The sequence below is a fragment of the Oryctolagus cuniculus genome, chromosome 8 (genome assembly GCF_051225735.1).
Source record: "Oryctolagus cuniculus isolate XC-2025 breed Fujian yellow rabbit chromosome 8, ASM5122573v1, whole genome shotgun sequence".
In the NCBI taxonomy this organism is placed as follows: Eukaryota; Metazoa; Chordata; class Mammalia; order Lagomorpha; family Leporidae; genus Oryctolagus; species Oryctolagus cuniculus.
The window spans coordinates 934,302-961,462 of record NC_142874.1 but is presented as its reverse complement, the minus strand read 5'-3'; the positions used below and the strand labels follow the sequence as shown (position 1 = coordinate 961,462).

At 38.8% G+C, this 27,161-nt stretch overlaps 1 pseudogene; it reads left to right on the top strand.

Moving 5' to 3' along the window:
• The first annotated feature begins 12,575 nt into the window (after nt 1-12,575).
• On the top strand, nt 12,576-13,335 carry LOC149124787 (small ribosomal subunit protein uS5 pseudogene; annotated as a pseudogene).
• The last annotated feature ends 13,826 nt before the right edge of the window (nt 13,336-27,161 follow it).

Genomic DNA, 27,161 nt, shown 5'->3' with positions numbered 1-27,161 from the left:
ATTCTGCTCAGTTGGGCTCTTCTCAATGGAGACCAGTGCCTGAGTACTAGCCCCAGTGGGTATAATATTTGTCTGCTCTGTCCAAAGAACCACACAAAGGATCTGTGTAGTCCTCAGTATAAGTTCAGATTCTCCAGAAATGTCTCTCATCAGGTAACCAGGAACCCCCAAGCTTGTGGCCTCTCCCACTGAGAGTGCTCAAAGTCCCAGCTACACTGCGAGTCTTCCCACACACCCTCAGTTTTTTATTTTTTCACAGTCTTGCTTCAGAAGTTTGACACAGTCACAAGTTCCTGGTTTCCTGTTATTTCTCCCTACCAGCATCAGGAGTCTCCACTCGGCTGCTTGCCTTGTGCAGACACAAGCTGCAACAGCTGTTATGTATATCCAAAATGGCTCCTGCTCTATCAGCTTGCATGCCTTTGTGAGGTGATTGGAGAGAGAGAAACATGTCTGTACTATGCCTTTTTTTTTCTCTCCTCTAGTTTGGCTGGCACACTTTCCCTCGAAGATTTAAGCCTCATTCCCTCTAGGTTCCTGCCACTTTTTTTGCCAGTGGCTCAGGCTACTGTGGTCTTGTCTCACCTCACTTTCCAGTTCTGGTTCATAGGCTCTCACCTGTTGGAGTCATGAGCCGTGGGAACCATGCCCTCCATGTGGGTCCACCGTGTCCCTCTCATGTCAGTAGAATTTCCTCTGTCATTTTTTCCCTAACTCTTCCCTGAGACTACTCTATTTCCACTTTTTTGAAACTATCTTCTCCTGGGCTAGAGCAGTAAGCTCCCTCCCTACTCTACCATCCAATTATTAACGTATCTCTATATGATTATGACTGTTTCTTCCAAATTACTAATTTATACACCATATAATCAAAATTAAATGCCTTTCATGGAATGTATATATATTTTGTCATTTACTACTATCACCTGCATGTGTAATGAATAACCCAATTTGTGACATTCCTAACACATGGAAATGATGGGTACCATGGTTTGGTTTATAATTGTGTGGTCATCAACTCACTCTAAATGCTGGAAGTTGTCCAAGCAACTGTCATGTGTATAGGATTTGAGTACATTGCAGTGCCAGCACCCTGATGGTCATCAGCATAGGATACATTCTTAATGTTACTAGATGCTCCTGGAACTGTAAATTATTTTCTGATTGTGGAAATTTTCCAAACTGCAAGTCTGTATCATACTGTAATTTTTCCAGTTTATTCTGGACTGTTTTTTCACCAAATATTCATCCACATATTTATTTTTAAATTATGGCTCACATTAAAATACACATTGTTACTAAGGGCAAGGCCAAGTTTTAACTTCCATGTGTATCAGGTTTCTATTTTTTATTTTGTCTTTCATTTTATTAATTTCATCTGAGTATGTCAATATCCACATGGAAAGCAATCTTAGCACTGCCAAGGTATGATTCTTTTGGGCACTTATATTTTCATATCATGAGTGCACTAAATAGTGTTCAAGTTGTCTTAGCAACCTCCATCTTTATGGCCTATCAAATAATTTTAGAACATTACATTCTTTTACACTTTCAAGGACACTTTTTTATAGCTTCTTTATATTTCGAGAATCAAAATTGTCATAATCTTTAAAATTTCCATGCATTGGGTCAAGACAATTTTATCTTGGTTTTAAAATTACTGAATTCAATGGCATAAGCTTTCTTTGATTTAAGGCAGCACACATTTTCTGTATTTAAATGTGTGTTTTGGGCTATTTTTATTAATATCTCTTACATCTCCTTGTAACCTTATTCCTGCTTCTACTAAATTTACCATTTGTACTGTCAATATATTGAAATGAATACATTTCTCTATTTTTCATGTTGATTCAAATTTATCATTACCACCTCAATCAATAATAACCTAATTTGTGCCAATTCTAGTGCAGGGAACTTCAGGCTACCATGATTTACTTTAACATTGTAAGGCCATCAAATTCTGGAAGATGTCCAAATTTTATTTTCACAGTATATGAGAACAATTTAGGGCCAGTTCCATCACTCACTAGCAGGAGATTTCATTCTTAGCCTTACAGACATTCATGGAACTTGAAATTAACCTTTAATTATGAAAATTTAAGTAAATTTTTAAATTCACTGGAGTCACTCTTTTGCACAAATATTTTATTCTAGGCCAATCCTAGCTCAGTGAATCTGTGGCCATGGTGATTTCACTTTTACTGTAAGATCATCATCACCCCCAACATTCTGTAAGTTGCTCTGGAAACTGTCAGGTACACAGTGTCTCAGGGCCATTTTAGCCAAGGTTAATAATTCTTTCTCCTCAATGTAATATATATATATATATGAATATATGTAACATATATAAAATACATATATATATATACATATATATATATATATACATATATATTTATAGATAAATTTGCCTCTGTGTGTCTAGATACTAGTATATTTCCTGAAAATTATGCGGGAAAATAGTGGGATCTGAATGTGATTTTTATCCCAGAATTATGTATGTTTATTTAATTTTAGAGGTTGGTAGACTTGGAGACACAGAGAAACAGAGATTATGAGCTACAACTTGGTGGCTTACTCTTCATTCTTGTAATGATCAGAAACTGGATTATTACAGAAATCTGAGCTATTTTCTGATGATAAATACATTATAAAAATTTCAAAATGTTGCTATCTATATATTACAAATTATATATATGTACATTTATATTGTAATGTCATAAATTAAACACACATATATATATTATATATAAACACCTTTAAAATTCTCCTTGTTATTGGTATAATTTTTTGAATTTTAAATATTTCCTTTTAAAATTTTATTTAATATAAGTTTGATATTTCATATATACAGACTAATGAATGTAAGTGACACTTCCCCTGATACCCTCCCTCCCACACACACTCCAACCCTTTCTCCTCTTCCCTCTCACATTCCCACCTAACTTTTACAAAATCGGTTTTCAGTTTACTTAATGATTGTATAGTTAACCCTACACTAAGTAAGAGTTCAACAAGTCAGCAAATAGTATGAAGAAAAAAAATAAATTAAAAAAAAATCACTTCCTCAATGGAAGAGACAAGGGCTCTAAACAATCATCAAATCTCAAAATGTGTATCTAACTCCAATACATTACATTTTAGGTACTCTATTAACTACCTCAGATCAGGGAAAACATGATAACTGTCTTTCAGGGACTCGTTTATTTTACTAAGTATAATGGTTTCCAGTTTCATCTATCTTGTTGCAAAAGACAGGGTTTCTTTTTCTTTCTTTCTTTTTTAGTAACTGAGTAGTACGCCATAGTGTGTATACACCATAATTTTCTTATCAAGTCAACAATTGATTGATATCTGGATTGTTCCCAGATCTCAGCTATTGTGAATTGTGCTGCGATGAACATGGGGTTATAGATAACTCTTGCATATGCTAATTTCTTTTGGTTTGGGTAAATTCCAAGGAGTGGGATGGCTGGATCAAATGGTAGGTCTATAATCAGATTTGTAAGATAGCTCCATACGGTCTTTCACAGTGGCTTGCACCAGTTTACATTCCCACCAACAGTGGACCAGGGTAACTTTTTTCCACATCCTCATCAGTTTTGTCATTTGTTGATTTCTTTCTTTCTTTCTTTTTTTCTTCCTTTTTTTTTTTTTTTGACATCAGAGTTAGGCAGTGAGAGAGAGAGAGACAGAGAGAGTCTTCGTTCCATTGGTGCACCCCCCAAATGGCCCCTATGGCTGGCACACTGCAGCCAGCATGCTGCGCTGATCTGAAACCAGGAGCCAGGTGCTTCCTCCTGGTCTCCCATGCGGGTGCTATTCTTTCTTCCCTACTTCTGACTCTTGAAACTGTTCCAAATTATGGGATTTGATTCGATGCACCAGGTCTTAAATTTAAGGTTTTATTTCTGACTTTTGAAGAACCAAAGAGACAGATTTTGTGTTATTTTAAAGTAATCTATTATGTTCTCTTAATGCCTCTTAAGTTCTAATTGTGTAAAACAACTGTTTTAAAGGAGTTATGATTTGATCAAATCTGATCTATACTCTGTCATGATGTTAAGGGATCTTACTTCAACCAGATATTTTAAGCCTTCTTGTCATCTTTTACAGGCATTCAAAAAAATCAAAGTTCCAAAGAATTTGGACTTTGATATTTCCAGTTAGGTTCCTGGAAATGTCAAAGGATATATGTCTCTCATCTTGGAGAGACACCAGCTAATCAATCAGGCTATTAGGGTTATATAACAGGTATTGTTAAAATGTGAAGTCATGCTAAATTTTAAGTTTCAATAATATAAAATGCCACTGATACAAATGTCTGAAAGTTAAAAAGTCTAATGATCTTGTGTTACTAGACATGATGGTTATCTTAATGAAAAAGGCCCAGGGGCATAAAAGAATTAAATGTTTTGTAAAATCTTACAGGTGCTTTTGAAAATACTGTGTAAAGTAAGCAAATACCTCTTGTTGGTTAATGAATTTATCATTTGAAACATAGATTTTTTTAACTTTTATTTAATGAATATAGATTTCCAAAGTACAGCTTATGGACTACATTGAATTCCCCCACCCCCGATGACTTCCCTCCCACCCACAACCCTCCCCTTTCCCGCTCTCTTTCCCCTTCCATTCATATCAAGATTCATTTTCAATTTTCTATATATACAGATCAGTTTAGTATACATTAAGTAAAGATTTCAACAGTTTGCACACACATAGAAACACAAAGTGAAAAATACTGTTAGGGTACTCGTTATAGCATTAAATCTCAATGTACAGCACATTAAGGACAGAGATCCTACATGAGGAGTAAGTGCACAGTGACTCCTGTTGTTCACTTTACAAAATGACACTCCGTTTATGGCATCAGTAATCTCCCTATGCTCTAGTCATGAGTTTCCAAGGCTATGGAAGCCTTTTGAGTTCTCCGACTCTTATCTTATTTGGACAAGGTCATAGTCAAAGTGGAAGTTCTCTCCTCCCTTCAGAAAAAGGTACCTCCTTCTTTAATTGCCCTTTCTTTCTACTAGGATCTCACTCACAGAGATCTTGCATTTAGGTGTTTGTGTTTGTTTGTTTGTTTGTTTGTTTTGCCAGAGTGTCTTGGCTTTCCATGCCTGAACTACTCTCATGGGCTTTTCAGCTGGATCCGAATGCCTTAAGAGCTGATTCAGAGGCCAGAGTGCTGTTTAGGACATCCAAAATTCTATGAGTCTGCTGAGTATCTCACTTCCCATGTTGGATTGCTCTCCCCTTTATTTATTCTATCGGTTAGTATTAGCAGGCACTAGACTTGTGTATGTGATCCCTTTGACTCTTAGTCCTTTCATTATGATCAATTGTGAACAGAAATTGATCACTTGGACTAGTGAGATGGCATTGGTACATGCCACCTTGATGGGATTGAATTGGATTCCCCTGGTATGCTTCTAACTCTACCATTTGCGGCAAGTCAGCTTGAGCATGTCCCAAATTGTACATCTCTTCCCTCTCTTATTCCCACTCTTATATTTAACAGGGATCACATTTCAGTTAAATTTTAACACTTAAGAATAACTGTGTATTAATTACAGAATAAAACCAGTCATATTAAGTAGAACAGACAAAATAAAAATTCTTAGAGGGATAATGTGTTAAGTTGTTCATTAACAGTCAGGGCTATGCTGATCAAGTCACCGTTTCTCATAGTGTCCATTTCACTTCAGGAGGTTTCCTTTTTGGTGTTCAATCAGTTGTCACCGATCAGGGAGAACATATGGTATTTGTCCCTTTGGGACTGGCTTATTTCACTCAGCATGATGTGTTCCAGATTCCTCCATCTTCTTATAAATGACCTGATTTCATTGTTTTTTACTACGGTATAGTATTCTAAAGAGTACATATCCCATAATTTCTTTATCCAGTCTACCGTTGATGGGCATTTAAGTTGGTTCCCGGTCTTGGCTATTGTGAATTGAGCTGCAATAAACATTAGGGTGCAGGCCGATTTTTTGTTTGCCAATTTAAATTCCTTTGGGTAAATTCCAGGGAGTGGGATGGCTGGGTCGAACGGTAGGGTTATATTCAGGTTTCTGAGGAATCTCCAGACTGACTTCCATAGTGGCTTGACAAGTTTGCATTCCCACCAACAATGGGTTAGTGTCCTTTTTTCCCCACATCCTCGCCAGCATGTATTGTTGGTAGATTTCTGTATGTGAGCCATTCTAACTGGGGTTGGGTGAAACCTCATTGTGGTTTTGATTTGCATTTCCCTGATTGCTAGTGATCTTGAACATTTTTTCATGTGCCTGGTGGCCATTTGGATTTCCTCTTTTGAAAAATGTCTATTGAGGTCCTTGGCCCATCTCTTAAATGGGTTGTTGGTTTTGTTTTTGTGGAGTTTCTTGATCTCTTTGTAGATTCTTTTCATTCACCCTTTATCTGTTGCATAGTTTGCAAATATTTTTTCCCATTCTGTCGGTTGTCTCTTCACTTTCCTGACTGTTTCTTTTGCAGTACAGAAACTTCTCAATTTGATGCAATCCCAATAGTTGATTTTGGCTTTGACTGCCTGTGCCTCCTGGGTCTTTTCCAGAAACTCTTTGCCTGTGCCAATATCTTGAAGGGTTTCTCCAATGTTCTCTAATAACTTGATGGTGTCTGGTTGTAGATTTAAGTCTTTAATCCATGTTGAGTGGATTTTTGTGTAAGGTGTAAGGTAGGGGTCTTGCTTCATGCTTCTGCACGTGGAAATCCAGTTTTCACAGCACCATTTATTGAATAGACTGTCCTTGCTCCAGGAATTGGTTTTAGATCTTTGATCAAATACAAGTTGGCTGTGTATGTTTCGGTTGATTTCTGGTGTTTCAATTTTGTTCCATTGGTCTATCCATCTGTTTCTGTACAAGTACCATGCTGTTTTCATTATGACTGCCCTGTAGTATGTCCTGAAATCTGGTATCGTGATGCCTCCAGCTTTGTTTTTGTTGTACAAGATTGCTTTAGCTATTCGAGGTCTCTTATGCCTCCATATAAATTTCAGCACAATTTTTTCCAGATCTAAGAAGAAGGTCTTCAGTATCTTGATTGGTATTCCATTGAATCTATAAATTGCTTTTGGGAGAATGGACATTTTGATGCTATTGATTGTTCCGATCCATGAGCATGGAAGTTTTTCCATTTTTTTTGGTATCCTCTTCTATTTCTTTCTTTTAGATTTTGTAATTCTCATCGTAGTGATCTTTAACGTCCTTGGTTAAGTTCATTCCAAGCTATTTGATTGTTTTTGTAGCTATTGTGAATGGGATTGATCTTAGCAGTTCTTTCTCAGCCATGGCATTTCTTGTGTATACAAAGGCTGTTGATTTTTGTGCATTGATTTTATATCCTGCCACTTTGCCAAACTCCTCTATGATTTCCAATAGTCTCTTAGTAGAGATCTTTGGATCCTCTAAGAAAAGCATCATATCGTGTGCAAAGAGGGATAGTTTCACTTCTTCCTTCTCAATTTGTGTTCCTTTAATTTCTTTTTCTTGTCTGATGGCTCTGGCTAAAACTTCCAGAACTATGTTAAATAGCAGTGGTGAGAGTTGGCATCTCTGTCTGGTTCCTGATCTCAGTGGAAATGCTTCCAACTTTTCCCCATTCAATAGGATGCTGGCCATGGGTTTTTCATAAATTGCTTTGATTATATTGAGGAATGTTCCTTCTATACCCAATTTGCTTAGAGTTTTCATCATGAAAGGGTGTTGAATTTTATCGAATGCTTTCTCTACATCTATTGAGATACTCATATGGTTTTTCTTCTGCAGTCTGTCAATGTGGTGAATCACATTGATTGATTTGTGAATGTTGAACCATCCCTGCATAGCAGGGATAAATCCCACTTGGTCTGGGTGGATGATTTTCCTGATGTGTTGTTGTATTCTCTTGGCGAGAATTTTATTGAGGATTTTTGCCTCTATATTCATCAGGGATTTAGGCTATAATTTTCTTTTTTTTAACTTTTATTTAATGAATATAAATTTCCAAAGTACAGCTTTTGCATTGCAATGGCTTCCCCCTCCCATAACTTCCCTCCCACCCACAACCCTCCCCTTTCCCTCTCCCTCCGCACTTCCATTCACATCAAGATTCATTTTCAATTCTCTTTATATACAGAAGATCAGTTTAGCATATATTAAGTAAAGATTTCAACAGTTTGCACCCACATAGAAACAGAGTGAAAAATACTGTTTGAGTACTAGTTATAGCATTAAATCTCAATGTACAGCACATTAAGGACAGAGATCCTACATGAGGAGTAAGTGCACAGTGACTCCTGTTGTTGACTTAACAAATTGACACTCTTGTTTATGGCATCAGTAATCACCCTAGGCTCTTGTCATGAGCTGCCAAGGCTATGGAAGCCTTTTGAGTTCACCAACTCTGATCATATTTAGACAAGGTCGTAATCAAAGTGGAAGTTCTCTCCTCCCTTCAGAGAAAGGTACCTCCTTCTTTGATGACCTGTTCTTTCCACTGGGATCTCACTTGCGGAGCTATTTCATGTAGGTTTTTTTTTTATTTTTATTTTTTTTGCCAGAGTGTTTTGGCTTTCCATGCCTGAAATACTCTCATGGGCTTTTCAGCTGGATCTGCATGCCTTAAGGGCTGATTCTGAGGCCCAGGAATCTTTTTTCAAGCTTTTAATGCAATGCTAGAAGTTTACACATGGGTTTCCTTTCAAGGATAAACAACTTGTTGACCAAGATATGAATATGCTTTCTCTCCCAACAACTACTCCAAAATGATGAGGACATTGTTGTTTAAGTTATCTATGGCTTGTACAGAAGCCACTTCTTTATATTCTCAAACCTAAACAGTGTATTGGGATGGGGTAACCAAAATTTTAACTAGAGTTTTCCAATCCCATGGCACCATCTCAAAGATCTCCTATCCTCCTCCAACTCCCTCCAATATGCCCACTGTATAAGAACTTTGCATCCTGTACTCTGTCAAGCTCTTTTTTTTTTAACTCTGTAAACATAGGGAAGATGCTCAAGCCAGGGAGACACATTTTGAGATATAACAACAGGACACTTAACATTGGTAATTCTCCTTGCTCCTTGGCTTCCTGAAACATACCTTGTACCACTGACACAACTGAAGGGGACTCAGACACCACCGTTACATCAGTAGGCATGGAAAGCACAGACACCTCATCTTCAGGCAGTAGGGACAAGCCCATTGACTGACTCTCTTGGCCAGGGAGAGCTGCCAAGAGGTTTGTAACCTTACTACTGGCATCCCAGCAGAGATACCACACATGTAAAACTGGAATAGAGTGTAACTTTTGATTGATTTTCTGTCAATCAGTTACTTTTAAAGTGCTTCCATCAGGGTACCAAGGGCAGCAACTATTGATTTTTTTGCAGCAAGTGTCGAAGTACCTTTTCTGATAAAGACTGCCCCACATTCTTAAGAAGATAAAGCAGTTCATCCTTATGTTTCTGTTGCACTGGGAACAGGGAGTTCCCCATCTTAGTGACTCACCCAAATCTCAAAGAGATGAATGATGCATCTGTAACCATTGCTATGCAAGGTGAGCCATCCCTTGTATTTTATACTAAAGCTCCCTGTTTGGGCACAAGATCTTGGGGTGTGCAAGTGAAAGGAGAGACAGCACATGGAAACTTTTCCTCCCAAAAGTGCCGCCAGGCCAACCCAGCATCTTTTCCTTATTGATAAGGATTACAACAGCATATGTGCATGTTCAAATAACTCTAAGGTTTCTCTGAAACATGTTTTGCAAGACATATTAGGTAAGCCTATCTGGGAAAGCAGCTGCATGTCCTTGTGAAGCCAACATTCCAACAAAGGCTCAGTGCTCTTGTTAGAAGGCCATAAAATATCCTTAGTCGGATCCTGTGGTCACATTCTGTGTTCTAGGAAGAAAATACTTCACTAAAAGTGCTTTGTCAGAAATCTTATTCTTCACATCCCTCTCTCCGTCACTCTGTTTTAAAGGCAAGGGATAAGGCTGGCTCTGTGGTGTAGTCAGCTATGCCTTGCCTGTAGCACCAGCATCCCTTATGAGCACTGATTCTAGCCCTGGCTGTTCCTCTTCCAATCCAGCTCTTAGCTGTGGCCTGGGAAAGCAGAAGATGGCCCAAGTGTTTGGGCCCCTGCACCCACCTGAAAGACCCATCAGAAACCCTGGATCCTGGCTTTGGATTGGTTCAGCTCCAGCTGTTGCAGCCATCTGGGGAGTGAACCTATGGATGAAAGGCCTTTCTCTCTGTCTCTCCCTCTCTATGTAATTCTACCTCTCAAATAATTTTTTAATTATTTAAGTCTTTAAAGGCAAAGGAAGTCAGATGAGTTTAAAATAACAAATAATATGAAACAACATATTTTGTATAGAAGAAAAAATTTAACTCAAATATATAAAAAGCTGATGAAGTACAAGAAAAAGATATGCAAAAATGTAAGAAAGATGGCTACATTGGTTGGTCATCCCACAATACAGAGAATAAATTTTAAAACAAAAGATGCTTCTAGAGACATATATGGCCACTTCCTGTAATAAAATGTCAAATAATGTGGGTATAATGACATTTAACCTTAGATATATATTTAAGAAAAATATACAACATTATATGTAAAAAGGATGAAGATAAAGAAAAGGATGATTGGATTGTTCAACAACAGTACATCTTGCCTCAGATTCATGTCTTGACACTCCTGGTTTTTCACAACCAAATCATCCACTGGACAACTGGAATGAGAAAAAAACACATCAATTGAACATATATGTTTGTTTGTAATGCTCATGCAAAAGCAATGAAGTTTCTTCGTGTCCTAGTGGCCTATGATTTTAACATATCAGTAAAATGTATTTATTTATGACTAAAACATTTTTTCTCTTGATATAGTAACATAAAAAATGACACCAATATATTTCCCCATTTTCAATCATGTGGTCCTACAATCTTTAGTGTTTTCACTAAATGGGGTGGTGTACTATGGTACACCAGTGTTTGGGATGCCTGAATCAAACCCATAGCAGTGCCAGTTTAACACTTGGCTAATTTGTTTCCAACACAGCTTCTTGCTAATGTATCCTGGAAATCTGCAGAGGAAAACTCAAGTGCTTGGGGTCCTTACACACTTAAGAATAACACACTTGAGAGACCTTGATGGAGTTTCAGGTTTTTGGCTTCAGCCTGGCCAGTCCTAACAGTTGCAAGCAGTTGGGGAATGAACCAGTAGATGGAAGATCTTCTTACTTCTACTGCCACTTTTTCTTTCAAGTAGAAGAAAATAACCAAATAGGCATTTTTAAAAGTGGGGAAACATTTAGTAAAAAAAAAAAAATACTCACTGACTAAATGGAGTAATAAGCTGAGTGGTTTTGATTAGCCATTCATTTTCTCTCTTCTTTTTCTGTGTTTCTCTGAAGAATTCTCAGCATGGATGATGGAAAAATTTTATTGTATTATTTACCTGTAGATGCAGGAGAGGAACATGTCTGTTAAGCAGGACCACAGCTTAGGAACAGATTCTCATGCTTAGTCTTCCAGGAGGAATGGTTATCAGCATGTATGGAGTTTTTAAATAAAAAACTCTTCTTCCGCACACTCTGCAAAGACTACTTTCCCCATATTTCTAGAAACCCTGACATTTTCAGGATTTCAGAATGACAATAGGTACAGAAAATTCCCAATAAATCAATACAGCTGGGTATAGTGTGCTTAACAACTACACTCTGAGTAGGGCTAAAACAGATAACTTGCTTGCTAGGGACATGAGTCTATCAGTAAAAAGAAGCCACATCTTGACATGATCTACATTTCTGGAATCATTCAGAGATCCTGAATATCAGTACAAAGTGATGAATAAATGAGCCCTGAAGATTGTCTCCTGGGTATGGGATGAAGTTGAGATACACATGTCAGAAAGAGGAGTTCTAATATGCAGTGGCCATTTCCCACTCATTTCAATATTGTTGCATGTGGGAGAATAACCTATCCTCCCCAAGTCTGGAGAAACCAAGGCAGAGCCAGATGATTCTGGCCAAGCAAATGTAATTACAGATTAATTGTGTCACTGTTTCATTCAGTGCCTATTTTGTTCTCCAGTTACAAACTCTATCCATGCTCTAGTAAAGGACATTCTAGCACCCTGAGAAAAACAGATTTGATACACGTTTTGAATGCAGAGGCTGTAAGTCAGTGGTTTCCTACCCATAAGTTAATTTACTACCACCTAATATTCTGAGACAGCCAGAAAAAAACATTACTTAGAACAGTTCACCCTCACAGATAGATGTCTATGGGGTGGCCCTATGGACCTTTCAATAAATTGTGTGGAAAACAGATACAGAACAAAATTAAAGATGAATTTCACACCAAGTGTGTAACAGCTTGAAAATGTGTGTGAGGTTTGATTTATAATGTTGAGTAGGACAAGTCCATTCTTTATTTTTTAAGATTTGTTTTCTTCTTCTCTGAGAGAATACCAAATGGCAGGATGATGCTGATGCAGGAGGGTCTGGAGGCCCTGAGAACCTTGGAATGGAAGGCCATGGCAGCTTCTGCTGAGGCTTTGGTAGTGGCATCCAGGGCTATGGTCAAAGTCAGGGCCAGGGCCAGAGCCAAGGTCATGGAACTCATAGAGCCTGTCACCAGGCTTGGCCACCTGTTTAAGAACATGAAGATCAAATCCTTGTAGGAGATATATCTCTTCTCCCTGCCCATCAAGGAGTCCGAGATCTTTGATGTTTCCCTGGGGACATCCCTCGATGAGATTTTGAAGATCATGTCAGTGCAGAAGCAGGCATAGATTGGCAGTGAAGCAGGTTCAAGGCATTTGTTGCCATTGAAGAACACAATGGTCATGTCAGCCTGAGTGTGAAGTGCACCAAGGAAATAGCCACCACCATCTGAGGGGCCATCATCCTAGCTAAACTGTCCATTTTTCCCATTTGGAGGTGCTATTGGGGAAACAAGATAGGCAAACCACACACTGTGCCTTGCAAGGTGACCAGCTGATGTGTCTCTGTGCTATTGTGCCTCAATTCTTGCTCCTAGAAGCACTGGCATTGTCTTCACCGTGTCCCCAAGAAGTTGCTGATGATAGCTGGCATTGCTGGCTGCCACACTTCAGCCAGTGGGTGCACTGCTACCCTGGGCCGCAAAGGGCACCTTCTATGCTATCCCCAAGACCTACAGCAATCTGATCCCCAACCTCTGGAAAAAGAATGTATTCACCAAGTCTCCCTATCAGGAAAGCATGGACCATCTTATGAAGACTCACACCAGAGTATTTGTGCAGAGGACCCAGGCTCCAGATGTGGCTACAAAATAGGATTTTACACAAGAAAACAAAGTGAATTAAGTCTGTTAAAAAAGATTTATTTATTTATTATTTATTATTTATTTATTTATTTATTTGAAAGGCAGAGAGAGAGGGAGACAGAGAGGGAGAGACATAGAGGAAGTAAGAGATTTTTCATCTACTGCTTCACTCCCCAAATGGCCACAATGGCTGGGGCTGGACCAGGCCAGCCAGGAGACAGGAGCTTCTTCTGGGTCTCCCACATGAGTGTAGGGTCCCAAGGACTTTGGGCCATCCTCCACTGCTTTCCCAGGCACATTAATGGGGAGGTAGATTAGAAGTGGAGCAATCAGGACTTGAATGGGATGTTGGCACTACAGGCTGTGGCTTAATTCACTATGCCACAGCACCAGCAGTTGAAAAGTCCATTCTAACAGAAACTCAATATTCAGAAGCTATCTAAGCCCAAGTTGAGAAATCTGAATATATAAATATCCATACTCCTTATGACAAAATTAAAGAAACACACAACAATGTTAAAAGAAAAAAGTTACACCACAGAAAAGTTACCTTCCTAATAGCAAAAAATGACCAATCATATGAAAAAAATAATTGGCAAACATTTTGAAATATAAAAAATATTGAAAAAATAATTGGCAGGGCTGGCACTATAGCATAGCAGGTAAAGCCACCACCTGCAGTGCCAGCATCCCATATAGGTGCCTGCTTCTGATCCAGCTTCTGCCATGGCCTGGGAAAGCAATAGAAGATGGCCCAAGTTCTTGGGGCCCTGCACCTGCATGGGAGACCCATGGCTCCTGGCTTCATATCAGTGCAGCTCTTGCCACTGCGGCCAATTGAGGAGTGAGCCATCAGATGGAAGACCTCTCTATCTCTTTTTCTCTGCCTCTTCTTCTGTGTGTAACTCTGACTTTATAAATAAATCTTAAGAAAAGAAAATATAGTTGGCAAAATAATTGGAAAATGTGCATAGTCCAGAAAGACACTCTTTAAAGTATAAAAAAGGTGAATACAGAGGGACAAATAAATGAGAAACACAAATTAAAATTACAAGGGGGGCTGGTGCCGTGGCTCACTAGGCTAATCCTCCACCTTGCGGCACCGGCTCATCGGGTTCTAGTCCTGGTCGGGGCACCAAATTCTGTCCCGGTTGCCTCTCTTCCAGGCCAGCTCTCTGCTGGGCCAGTGAGTGCAGTGGAGGATGACCCACGTACTTGGGCCCTGCACCCCATGGGAGACCAGGTTAAGTACCTGGCTCCTGCCTTCGGATCAGGGTAGTGCGCCGGCCGCAGTGCACCGGCTGCGGTGGCCATTGGAGTGTGAACCAACGGCAAAAGAAGACCTTTCTCTCTGTCTCTCTCTCTCACTGTCCACTCTGCCTGTCAAAAAAAATAAATAAATAAATAAAAAAGGTTCATTTTATAAAAAAAATTACAAGGGAACATATTGTTCCATATTTGGGAAATTCAAAAATTTTTTTGACAGGCAGTTGGAGAGAGAGAAAGGTCTTCCTTCTGTTGGCTCACCCCCCAAATAGCCGCCAGGGCTGGCACACTGTGCCAATCTGAAGCGAAGAGCCAGGTGCCTCCTCCTGGTCTCCCATGCAGGTGCAGAGCTCAAGGACGTGGGCCATCCTCCACTGCCTTCCTGGGCCACAGCAGAGAGCTGGACTGGAATAGGAGCAACCAGGACAGAACTTGAACCCCAACCAGGACTAGAACCCAGAGTGCCAGTGCTGCAGGCAGAGGATTAGCCTAGTGAGCCACGGCACCAGCCCAAAATGTTTTTAAATTGAGCTAAATCTGACTAGTTCTATTTCCATTTTACATAAATTATTCCTATTCAAGAAGGACCTGACATGCGGAGAAAAAATAAAACTGGCAACTATTTAAATCAATAGTACAGTGTAGAGAAAATTTTATAACAGAAACAACTCAAAAGTGTCATGTTCATGACAAAATATTCAACAAGATGAACCCATGAAAGAAAAAAAATTATAAAATTCACAGTTTGTATCACAACCATTTGGGAATTGGAGTGCATCACAATAAAAGGCAGATGCTGAACTGAGGGAACTGGCAGAAGAGAAAGTTATTCATTTTGTGCATTTTACCAGAGGACACTTTCCTATTAACACATAGATCAAGGGAGTCAAAGTTACAGCTTTAATTAGGGTATTTTGGTAGAAATTTCAGGCTACAAAGACAACCAAAGAATGGGCTGAAAAGCCCATGAGAGTATTTCAGGCATGGAAAATGAAGACACTCTGGCAAAAGATCTCTGCGAGTGAGATCCCAGTGGAAAGAACAGGTCTTCACAGAAGGAGGTACCTTTCTCTGAAGGGAGGAGAGAACCTCCACTTTGACTATGACCTTGTCTAAACAAGATAAGAATCGGAGAACTCAGAGGGCTTCCATAGCCTTGGAAACTCATGACTGGAGCATAGGGAGACTACTGATGCCATAGACAGGAGTGTCAATTGGTAAAGTCAACAACTGGAGTCACTGTGCACTTACTCCTCATGTAGGATCTCTGTCCTTAATGTGCTGTGCATTGAGATTTAATGCTATAACGAGTACTCAAACAATATATTTCACTTTGTGTTTCTATGGGGGTGCAAACTGTTGAAATCTTTACTTAATGCATACTAAACTGATCCTCTGTAAAAAATAAAATTATCAACTCCCAACTTGATTCTCACTGGGATTAAACATGACAATTGGTCTGATCTGATTTCATCATCATTTAAAAAAAATCACCTATCATTCCTCACTTTATGTTTCTGTGTGGGAGCAAACTGTTGAAATCCTTACTTAATGTATACTAAGCTGATCTTCTATATATTAAGATAATCGAAAATGAATCTTGATGTGAATGGAAGGGGAGAGGGAGTGGGAAAGGGGAGGGCTGTGGGTGCGAGGGACGGTATGGGGGGGAAGCCATTGTAATCCATAAATCGTACTTTGGAAATTTATATTCATTAAATAAAAGTTAAAAAGAAAGTTACAGCTTTAATTAGGGTATTTTGGTAGAAATTTCAGGCTACAAAGACAACCAAAGAATGGGAGAAAAGGAAAATAGGCCCTGGAATAGAGAAAATCAAAGAATTTAAGTCCCTAAATTTGGATATAAAATACTACAGTACACTATATGGGACACTTCAGATAAAAAAAAAAGCAATAAAAAAGCAGTCACTAGAAGCTGAAAGAAAGAGTTACCTAGTGACCATTGTAAGGAATACACTTTAGAATTTAAATCCAGCCAACTAACTGCCTTGTAAAATAGAAATAATTTTTCTGAAGAATATGAGTATCCACAATGTCTGCAACACATGGTTTACAATATTGATAATAAAATTCAGAATCACTATTCATGTAAAGAAAGAAAAAATTTAGTCTTACTCAAGGGAAAGAAAATCAGTTGAAGAAAAGGCCAACATAAGTCAGATTTTATAAGTAGCAAACAAGATGACTAAACATTTTCCAAATCTCTTCCAGTACTTAAAGGATGACATAAAAGTAATATCAAGACTTTTTTTTTTTTTTTACAGGCAGAGTGGACAGTGAGAGAGAGAGAGAGACAGAGAGAAAGGTCTTCCTTTTTGCCGTTGGTTCACCCTCCAATGGCCACCGCGGCTGGCGCGCTGCGGTCGGCGCACCACACTGAGCCGATGGCAGGAGCCAGGTGCTTCTCCTGGTCTCCCATGGGAGTGCAGGGCCCAAGCACTTGGGCCACCCTCCACTGCACTCCCGGGCCATAGCAGAGAGCTGGCCTGGAAAAGGATCAACCGGGACAGAATCCGGTGCCCCGACCGGGACTAGAACCCGGTGTGCCGGTGTCGCTAGGTGGAGGATTAACCTATTGAGCCACAGCACCGGCCTTTATCAAGACTTTTATAGATCACACCACCAGTGGCAGTGCTGACTGCTGAGGAAATGGTAGCCTAGGATAGTTGACTGTTAAGTGACATTGATTCTGCCTGCCGTACCTGACTCTTGAGAAAGAGACACAGCCCCTGCTGCAATGGGGCTAGGAAAGTGGGCAGTGAATTTAAATCCATCTGGGAGTGGGGAGATGTTCCTGCCGTGGATAGCAGCAAGGCAGTAGCCACAGTTGATATTGGAAGATTCCCACAGGAATAACACTTCCAAGACAGGACCTCAAGCTGGTTCAGCAGATCAGGAAGTTCATATTTTTCTCCACATGTGTCAACATTGTCAGAAAGTGAGGAGTCTCAGGACTCATTTGGCAGCCTAGGCTCTGCACAGAAAGCCCATTAGAGCTATGCTAAAAAGCTGGAAAACCTTGAAGAAGTGGATAAATTTCTGGATACATATAATCTACCAAGATTAAATCAAGAAAATATAGACAATCTAAACAAACCCATAATAAGCAATGAGATTGACACAGTAGTCAAAAGTCTTCCATCAAGGAGAAGTCTAAGACCTGATGGCTTTACTGCTGAATTCATTCAAATAATTTTTAAACTATTCCAAAATACTGACGAGGATGGAACTCAGCCACTCTTTTTATGAGGCTAGCATCAATCTGATACCAAAACCAATGATACAACACAAATAGAAAACTACAGACCTAAATCCTGAATGAACATAGATGCAAAGATTCTCAACAAAATATAAGCAAGCCAAAGATTTTAACAATTTGCCCTCTTCTATATATAAAGTCATACTAAAAATAATCTATAATGAAGAAGGAGATGGAAAAGAGAATGGGAGGTGGGAAGGGAGTGGAGTGGGGGGCATGGGGGGAAGAACCACTATATTCCTAAAGTTGTATCTATGTAAAAATGCATACATTAAATAAAAAAATCATTCAATATGATCTCATTAAATTCAAGGACTCTTATATTGAGAAGAGCTGGCTGGTTGGGTTGTTAGGTAAAAGGAACATACTTTAATAGCCACAGGGAAAAATATAAGCAAGTCAAATATAAACAATATCAAAAAGATCATATATGATGATCAAGTGGAATTTATCTTAGAAATGCAAGGGTGGTTCAACATTTGCAAATCAATAAGTATCATAAATCACATAAATATAATAAGGAATAAAAACGACATGGTCATCTCAATAGATGCAGAGAGAACATTTGATAAGATTCAATACACTTTCATGATAAAAACCCTCCATAAATCAGATAGAGAAGAAACATACTCAAAATTATACAGGTTTTATATGACAAACCAACAGCCAATATCATGCTGAATGGGAAAACACTGAAAGTGTTTTCTCTCAGATCTGAAACACGACAAAGGTGTCCAATTTCACCACTCTTATTCAAAATAATACTGGAAGTTTTAGCAAGAGCAATTAGGGAGTGGGAAGAAAGAAAGAGTATCAAAACTAGAAAAAGGTAAGTCAAATTATTCTTGTAGATGACATGATATTGCACATGGAAAACATAAACACTCCACCAAAAAGCTGTTAGAATAGATAAACCAATTCAGTGAAATTGCAGGTCACAAAATAAATATACAAAATGCTGGAGATTTTTCATATGCTATGATGAATTCAGTGAAAGAGAAATCAAGAAAAAAATCCCATTCACAATGGCCACCAAAAAATTAAATATTTATGAATAAATTTAACCAAAGAAGCAAAAGATCTCTACAATGAAAGGTATCAAACACTGATGAAAGAAATCAACAAGGACCCCCATGAAATGGAAAGATATCCCTTGCTCATGGATTGCAAGAATGATTATCATTAAAATGTCCATAGGGGCTGGCACTGTGGCATAGTGCCACATCCCTGCAGGGATGGCACACTATTTGGGCAGCAGTTTGAGTCCCAACTGCTCTACTTCTGATACAGCTCTCAGCTATGGCCTGGGAAAGCAGTAGAAGGTGGTCCAAGGGCTTTGACCACTGAACCCACATGGGATACCTGGAAGAAGCTCCAGTCTCCTAGGTTTGGATCAGTCCAGCTCCAACCATTGCTGTCATTTAGGGATTGAACCAGTGGATGGTAGACCTATCTCTCTCTCTCTCCCTCTCTCCCTCTCTCTCTCCTCCCCCTGCCTCTGTAACTCTGCCTTTCAAATAAATAAAGCTTTAAAAAAATAAAATAAAATAAAATGTCTATACTACCTAAAATAACCTACAGATTCAATGCAATCCCTATCAAAATATCAACAACATTCTCTTATAGAAATAGGAAAAAACAATCCTAAAATTCACATGGAATCACAAAAGACCTAGAATAGCTAAAGTGATCATAAGTAAGAAAAATCAAGCTGGAAGCATCACAATGCCTGATTTCAATGCATAGTACAATTACTAGTATAGCAATGAAAACAATATGTTCCTGGCATAAAATGTGACATATAGATTGGCCAGTGCCATGCCTCAATAGGCTAATCCTCTGCCTGCGGTGCCGGCACCCTGGGTTCTAGTCCTGGTTGGGCACCGGATCCTGTCCCAGTTGCTCCTCTTCCAGTCCAGCTCTCTGCTGTGGCCTGGGAGTGCAGTGGAGGACAGCCCAAGTTCTTGGGCCCTGCACCCCTGTGGGAGACCAGGGAAAGCACCTGGCTCCTGGCTTTGGATCAGTGTGGTGCACTGGCTGCAGCAGTCATTGGGGGGTGAACCAACAGAAAAAAGAAGACCTTTCTCTCTCTCTCTCTCTCATTGTCCACTCTGCCTCTCAAAATAAATAAATAAATAAATAAATAAATAAATAAATAAAATAGACAACCCAGAAATTAATCCACATACATACAGAAAGAAAACTTATTTTTGATAATAGTCTCAGATCATACAGTAGAGTAAGTATAATCTCTTCACAAATTCTTCTGGCAAACTGGATTTATGTATGTAGAAGAATGAAATTAAATTCACACCTCACACCATATATAAAAATCAACTCAAAATGTCCTAAGACCCAAATTTAAGGACTGAGACTATAACTGGAAGAAACTGTAGGGGAAATACACCAACATTGGTGTACGGAAAGATTTCTTGGACAAGACCTCCAAAACAGGCAACAAAAGCAAAACTAAAGAAATGGAACTATATCAAACTCAGAACTTTTTGCATGGCAAAGAAAATGACCAATAGAGTGAAGACACATCCAACAGGAGGAGAAGAAGACATTTAAAGCTACTTATTCGACAAAGCATAAAAATCCAGACTATATCAGCATTCAAAAACTCAACAATAAAAAAAAATCAATTCAGAGGCTGGCATTTTGGCATATTGGGTAAAACCTCTGCCTGTAATGTCAGAATCCAGTATGGATGCTAGTTCATGTCCCAGCTGCTTCACTTATGATCCAACTCCCTGCTTCCGACATGACAAAAGCAGCAGAGGATAGCCTAGGTGCTTGGGCCCCTATTACCCATGTGCGAGACTTGGAAGAAGCTCCTGGCTTTGGCCTGGTCGAGTCCCATCCATTGTAGCCATGTGGGGAGTGAATTAGCAGATGGAAGATCTCTCTCTGTTTCTGTCTCTCTTCTGTCTCTCACTCTCTATATGACTCTTTCAACAAAATAAATCATTTTTTTTAAATCCAAGGAAGTAAAGAGCAAAGGACCTCAACATACAGTTCTCAAAAGAAAAAGAATGGCCAAGAAATATATGAAAAAATGCACAAGTCACTACCCATCAGGGAAATGCAAATTGAAACCACAATGAGATACCACTTACCCCCTGTCAGAATGGCTGTTATCCAAAAGATAAAATGTAATAGGTTCTGGCAAAGATAAGGAGAAAGGGGAAATCTTATACACTGTTCATGGGAATATAAGTTAGTGCAGCCACTAAACAGTATGGAAATTTCTGAAAAAAGCTAGACACATATACTTGCCATATGACCCAAGAATCCCACTTCTGTGTATATACCCAAATGAAATGAACATACTCTATCAAAGATATACCTGCACCACCATTTTTATAGCAGCACTGTTCACAATACTCAAAATATGAAATCAAACAAGTGTCCATCAACAGATGAATGGGTAAAGAAAATGTGATATATATATGTATGTAAGCAGTAGAATATTAATCAGATATAAAAAAGAATGAAATTATAGTATTTGCATCAAAATGGATGCAACTGGAAGGCATCATGTTTGGTGAAATAAGCCAGACACAAAAAGACAAATACTACATATTCTCTCTTATATGTAGGAACTAAAATTAAGGAAGAAAAAAACAATAAAGAAAAATAAACAAAAAAGAAATATATATGTATCAATATTACTGTAAATACACTTTTGCCATATTTGTTTTACATATTTGTCAAAACAATGAGTTAGAATGACATATTACTACAGTTTTAGAGATATTTGATCATTTTATAATTTACTGTAGATGAGCAAAATGTATGTATTTTCTTTTGATTTTGCCTATATTCCTGCTGAATATCACCTTTTAATTTTTACTTATTTAATTCCTTACTTAGTGGAGAATTAAGCCTTTAGCTAGAATATAAATTTAAAAATACATTATCTCAAAAATTAAAAAGAAGAAAAGAGGAATAAGAGAAATATCATGTCTTGGAATTATATCTATTGACTACATTAAATTTATTCTCTTGATATTAATATCACATTAATGATAAAATTGATGAGAACTGTGTTATAGCAATTATCATACATTTGCTTTAACCCTGACAATATAATGTATTAAAAATTCCTTTAAATAACTAACACAGAAGCTGGCACTGTAGTATAGTGGGTAAAGCCACAGCCTGCAGTGCCAGTATCCCATGAGGATGCTGGTTTGAGTCCTGCTGCTACACTTCTGATCCAGCTCTCTGCTGTGGCCTGGGAAAGCAGTAGAAGATGGTCCAAATCCTTGGGCCCCTGTATCCACATGGGAAACCCAGAAGAAGCTCTTGGCTCCTAGCTTTGGATCAGTGCAGCTCCAGCCATTGCGACCAATTGGGGAGTGAATCAGCGGATGGAAGACCTCTCTCTCTCTCTCTGTGCTTCTCCTTCTCTCTGTGTAACTCTGACCTTCAAATAAATAAATAAATCTTTCCACTGGGATCTCACTCACTCACAGAGATCTTTCATTTAGGTCTTCTTCTTTTTTTTTTTTTTTCCCAGAGTGTCTTGGCTTTCCATGCCTAAAATACTCTCATGGGCTCTTCAGCCAGATCCGAATGCCTTAAGGGCTGATTCTGAGGCCAGAGTGCTATTTAGGACATCTGCCATTCTATGAGTCTGCTGTGTATCCCGCTTTCCATGTTGGATCATTCTGTCCTTCCTAATTCTATCAGTTAGTATTAGCAGACACTATTCTTGTTTGTGTGATCCTTTTGACTCTTAGACCTATCAGTGTGATCAATTGTGAACTAAAGTTGATCACTTGGACTAGTGAAATGGAATTGGTACATGCCACCTTGATGGGATTGTATTGGAATCTCCTTCCTCTCTGAGCTTCCTTCCTTCTGCAGGGGTCTGCGTGGCTCGCTTCCTCCCTCCTTTCTTTAGGTTCCAATCAAGCACATGTTCCCTGAGTGCCCTATTTAAACAGGTATTCCAAGTACTCCCTCCCTCCCCTCCATCCCATCTCTTCTCTGCTTTATTTTCCAACTTCTCTCTATTTGAGATGCTGTATAATTTACTCATTATTACAAACAATAATAAATATAGGGTCCATGAAAAAAATAAATCTTTTAAAAAATAACTAAAACATATAGCAATTAATTGCAAACATAGTACATATTAATCCAACAATATCAATAACCACTTCAAATGTGCTTCAGCTAAATACATCAATTAAAAGAATTTCACATGGGAAAATTTAAACCAACACCCAAATCTGTGCTGTGTATCAGAAAACCATTTTAAATATACAGACAAAGGCTGGTGCTACACTACAATAGGCTAAGCCATTGCATGTGATACCAGCATGCCATATGAGTGCTGGTTTAAGTCCCAGTTGTTCCAGTTCCAATCCAGCTGCCTGTCAATGTGCCAGGGGAAATGCTGTATAATCACTAGAGTGGTTGGGCCCCTGCACCTATGCTAGAAACCCAGATGGTGTTTCAGGCTTCTAGCTTCAGCATTGTTCAGTCTCAGCCATCGTGGCCATTTAGGAAGTAAACCAGCAGGTGAAATATCTCTCTCTCTGTCTCTCCCTCTCTTTATGTCACTCTGCCTTTTAAATGAATATATTTTAAATAAACAAATATAAAGACATATGAGGGGTTTGAGGACATATCGGTCTAAGGAAAACACATTTCATTTGCATAGGAAAAAATTCAAAAGAGGTCTGGCATACATCATGGTGACAGTAGTTAATGACAATGCATTTGACTATAGAAAGTAAATAAGAGATTACATTTTAAATAGCTCCAACATAAAGAATAGGTGTATAATAGAATGTATGTGGCAATTACCTTGGTTTATCCATTTTACATTATGCAAATATTTTCAACCATCATTTCTATGTGCTAAATGCAATCAATTTTTGTGAATTTAAGATAAACATTAAAATTAGTATTTTAATTTTTAAAATATTTTATTTATTTGAAAAACAGACTTATATAGATAGAAGGAGAGACAGAGAGATCTTCCATCTATTGGTTCACTCCCCAAGTGGCTGCAATGGCTGGGGCTGGACCAGGCTAAAGCCATGAGTCACCCATGTTGGTGGCAGGGGCCCAAGCACTTGGGTTATCCTATGCTGATTTCCCAGGCATATTATTAGGGATGTGGATTATAAGTGAAGCAGCCAAAAACACAAATCAGTACCCATATGGCCTAAGCCTTTGCACCACAATGCTGGCCCTCAAATAAGCATTTTATTTTAAGATTTTTCAAATATTTTTCTATTTCTGAGCACTGCATAAAGTATCATATTATAGGGATCAAAGAGTATAACCAAAAGGTTAAAAACAAATTTTTGAGTACCACTTCCATTCCTTACTTGAAGTGCAATAAAATATAGAACTACACTATTTCCACATTGAATACAAGTTAATAAAATAATTCCTGCAAATAATGTTGAGAACTTTACCTCAAATATTTGAATTATGATTTGAGATTTTCTAGTATACAGCAGAACTAGACTGGGAGGTTACTACCTAAGCAAGAAAAATATATATCATTAGCAAATACATGAATTGAGACCATAGTTGTAAATTTAGAAACTTGAGACAAACTATATTTATTTGAGGAGTTAAGTAAAAAAACTGCAATCTGAGAGGCACCATCCCTAAACAGGAACTTTATCACATATGCAGAGGCTGTTAGGAAAAGAGTTGCATATTGGTGCCTCCTCACATTTTACTTAAGGTCACTCAGCATTATCAGTTTTCAAAGAAACAAATACCTTAGAAATAAATCATTCTGCTTTGATAAATTATAATAATGTTAATGAAATTTGAAACTTCTTTAAGGGTAGAAGCCAAAATCCAAACTGGACAATCTTAAAAAAGCTGAAATGTAAAATGTTGACTTCCACTTAGATAAAATGAATTCTGTTCTAATCTCTAGGGCTTTATTTACCTCCTTACCTTTACTCTTTGGTCTGGTGATGACAGTGGCCCCTCAGCATTTCTAATTTCATTCTGAAGGCTGTGGTGGCTGTGGAACTTCTCCACAGAGCTTGAGTAGTGGCAAAATGGGAGTACATGTTCATCGATGAGGTAAGCACTGGGTGCCAAGCAGTGTGGGTCGGAGTCTCAAGGTGGAGTTTTTCCATGATCTTCTGGTGCCCACACTCAGCAGCAGCAAGATCTCAAATAAGTATTATAAAAGTGACATAAATATAAAGACACAAATTAAATATAAAAACATGCAGAAAGATAGACCATTAGAACAATAGTCCAAAGTAACCCAAAATAGCTATATTCACTTCAGACTAAACTTAGAGGTCTCCCACATGGGTGCACCCTCTGCTGCTTTCCAAGTCACATTAGCAGGGAGCTGGATCAGAAATGGGGCAGCTGGGAATTGAACTGAGACCCATAAGGGATGTGAGTGCTGCAGGTAACAGCTTAAATTACTGCAACATAGTGCCTGCCCTGGAATCTTTTTGGATGTCACTTCTAACACCAAAGTTGTCATGCTTCCTGAACACCAACCCAGTTCTCCAACACCTACTAATTATCAGACAGTTCAATTCTGATCCCATCTAGAGCTAGAAGAGAACTTGAAGATGCCAGACCCAAGCATGTTTGTGGTTTATGGTCAACTCTCTCCATTCTGAAGTTGTATAGTGAGCTCACAGTTATTGCCAGAAAGGGGTGTGTTATGAAGAATCAGAGCTACACCTATTACTCAGGAAATTATAAAGGCCTTAAAAATCTCTGTGTTAGACAATAAGTAGAAAGCCAAATAATTTGTTTCTTATAACTACATTCTCAAATAAACTCTCAAATTCATAAACCCTTTCTCAGCCAGCAAAAGCTAACTTTCCCAGGCATCCTCAATGGGCAAAAACTCTACCTGAAAAAAACTACTCTGTGATACTATTCATTTCTTTTTCTTTTTTTTTTATTTTTGACAGGCAGAGTGGACAGTGAGAGAGAGAGAGAGACAGAGAGAAAGGTCTTCCTTTACCATTGGTTCACCCTCCAATGGCCACTGTGGCTGGTGCGCTGCGCCGATCTGAAGTCAGGAGCCAGGTGCCCCTCCTGGTCTCCCATGCAGGTGCAGGGCCCAAGCACTTGGGCCATCCTCCACTGCACTCCCTGGCCACAGCAGAGAGCTGGCCTAGAAGAGGGGCAACCGGGACAGAATCTGGTGCCCCAACCAGGACCAGAACCCGGTGTGCCGGCGCCACAAGGCGGAGGATTAGCCTATTGAGCCACAGTGCCAGCTTCTGTGATACTATTTAATAAACAAACAGATGGATTTTAGGATTTCCTAAAGGTGTGGAAAGACAGAATCAATTAAAAGGTCTATTCAGTGAGGTAATAACTGAAAATATCCTTAATTTGGAGAAAAGGGGACAATCAAGTACAGGAAGCACATAGAACTCCTAATGGACATGACCAGAAAAGATCTTTAGCATGACACATGGTGGTCAAACTTTCAACAGGAAAATATAAAAAAAGGATTTTAAAATGTACCTGAGAGAAATGCCATATTGCCTTCAGAGGAGCTCCAATTAGATGAACAGTTGATTTCGAATCAGAAACCTTATAGGCTAGGAAAGAATGGAGAGTCGTAGTCGAAGTCTTTTTTTTTTTTTACTTGGTGAAAAACACATTTTAATCCAAAATTGTGAACAACAGCATTTAGGAAATTATATACAAAGGTATTTACAGTCAATTTTACTCTAGTTGTTATGAATAGAAACGCACCTATATACATAGAGCCGTCTACAGTTGCTTCTTCCCAAAATACAAAGAAACCAGTGCAGAAAGGCTAACAGTTGAATGGTGCCTCAGCTCAAAATTGTTATGATCAGATGAGACCCTGACCAATTTTCCAGGACTGAAAAACACTGGTTAAACTGGGATAGTAGAGGCACGTGTGTGCCACCCTGTTTCCTACTATACCCATGCTGCTGCTCCTCTACTTAATTGACCTGCACGTGAACTAAGACCTGCAGCTGAATTCTGGACACTTCTGTACAACAGGCCTGTCCGGTCCAGGCTGAGTCCACAGCAAATGGTTTCACTACACGACTGACAGTGCCTGTTTGCAACAGAAGTAGATACAAGTTTAAAAAAGACTGGACTAATAAAATCACCCACCAGTCACTTAACTCATGGCTGAAGCAGCCAAAAATCCATTCTAGATCACAAAATAAGGCTTGCGTGGTTTTATGATAGACACTATTTGTCACAGCTACATTTTACGTGGCCAAGACGCTGGTCAGAAATCTAAACCATAATATTGTGTTCTTATAGAA